Source organism: Pundamilia nyererei, unplaced genomic scaffold, assembly GCF_000239375.1.
Source record: "Pundamilia nyererei isolate P.nyererei 1_Seehausen unplaced genomic scaffold, PunNye1.0 scaffold00186, whole genome shotgun sequence".
NCBI lineage: Eukaryota > Metazoa > Chordata > Actinopteri > Cichliformes > Cichlidae > Pundamilia > Pundamilia nyererei.
Window position 1 is genome coordinate 904,774 of NW_005187587.1, and position 1,839 is coordinate 906,612.

Consider the following 1,839-nt stretch of genomic DNA (forward strand, 5'->3'; position numbering starts at 1 on the left):
TTCAGCTTTGTTGGCGGTTAACTCCAGCTGCGGAGGTTTGCTTGAAAATTAATCTGCACACACACACACACACACACACACACACACACACACCACACCCATGAACATATATTATATATATATATAAATATTTACAAGCACACTCATGCGGTATATCCCTTTGTCCTGCTGCAGTGAACAGTGTTTATAAAAGATAAACCTATATTTCAATGCTTTATATAGTACATCCAGTATACATACATAGAGTTTATAGTATACCTGGGTATTTGAGCTGTTATGGCTCCCTCTAGTGTTGGTTAGTGAAACTGCCTCTAATTGGCCCACCTTGAATCTCGTCTCCCCCACTTTTTGTTTTTTTACAATCTCCCTCTGTGTCTGGTTTGTTAACTCTACATCTCTCTGTGCCTTCGTAGTGTTCTTCATATATTCAGTTTTTTGGTTTGTTTGGTTTTTGTTCCATACTTTAACATATTTATTGGGGGTTTTTTGGGTTCCTTACAAGCCCTTTTGTGTCTGTGATGTCTGAATAGCTTCTATATACGACCTCTAAAATTAGTCAGCTTGTCTACCCCATTTAAAACTAGCCCATGTAAGTCCCCCCGTAAGCTGTAATAAGTTGGCTCCGCTCCTCCTTGAATCCCTGGTTTTTAGTGGCCCACTCAGAGCCCCCCCCCTCAAACCCCCCCAGTGTTAGCCAGACAGTGGATCAACCACCAGTGTTCATCCCCCAATGAAGAGTCCACTTGTATTTTTATGCTCTTTGAAAACAAAGATGATATATTTGAGAGACAGATGGATCTATGTGAATACTATTAATAATAACAATAACGATAATGGCTGTAGGCATTGAGGTGAGCTTCTGGTCGAGTTCTGGATGTGTTGTGACGGCTGTTGTGCCATGTTGGTTGGGTTTAGGTTGTGTTTCTGCTGTGACGATGCATTCCTGTACAGCTGTGATGAGAATAAATGTAAAAAATAAATAAACCGGATGCTACTCTTTCGCAGTTGTTCTTTTGCATCTCGCCTTCTACAGCAGGCCTGATTACGCCCGAGTCACTTCACCCGCACACAATGGCAGAACATGTCAGTGGAAAATCCTCTGGTAATAATTTTGCTGCTTTTGGAATGCTCTCCAAAAGAATCAGAAACCTAAGTGAATCTATCTCCATTTTTAAGACCGAATGCATTGAATTTTCAGGCAAAATACTGTTATAAATTGCAGAACAAGATTTATTACCTACCCAAACCCGAGCGTACAGCGATAAAATATAACTGAACAGGTAATGTGTATTTTGGTTATTTCTACTCACTGACGTGTGACACAGAAATTTAAGCAATGTGGAAAAAAGAAAATGCCTTTGCCATATGTGGGGATTTCAGTGGGGACACAGGGGTTGATTACCCCCATTAGAAATGTTGGTGATTGTTTGCCAGCTAATATTAAGGAAATGTTGCCCTGGCCTATGTTTTTCAATCAGACTCTATAACTTAAATGAGCTGTACAGTGCTTGAAATTACCGGAGATGTGTGTGACAAGTTTCGAATATGCAGAAACTGCAAAAAAAACAAAACAAAAAAAACCTACAACCTGCAGCAGAAGAAAACACCAGGATGAAGGAAATGAAGTGTTTAATGGAGGACTCATGGACCCATCCTGCATAATGTTCCTGACCAGTTTTGGTGAATTGCAGCCTCAGTTTCCTTTCCCTAGCTGATAGGAGTGACATCCGGTGAGGTCTTCTGCTGCTGCTGTCCATCTGCTTCCACGTTTGAGGTGTTTGGCATGGCATTCAGAGATGCTCTTCTGCATAGCATTCATTACACACTCTGACCTCTGAC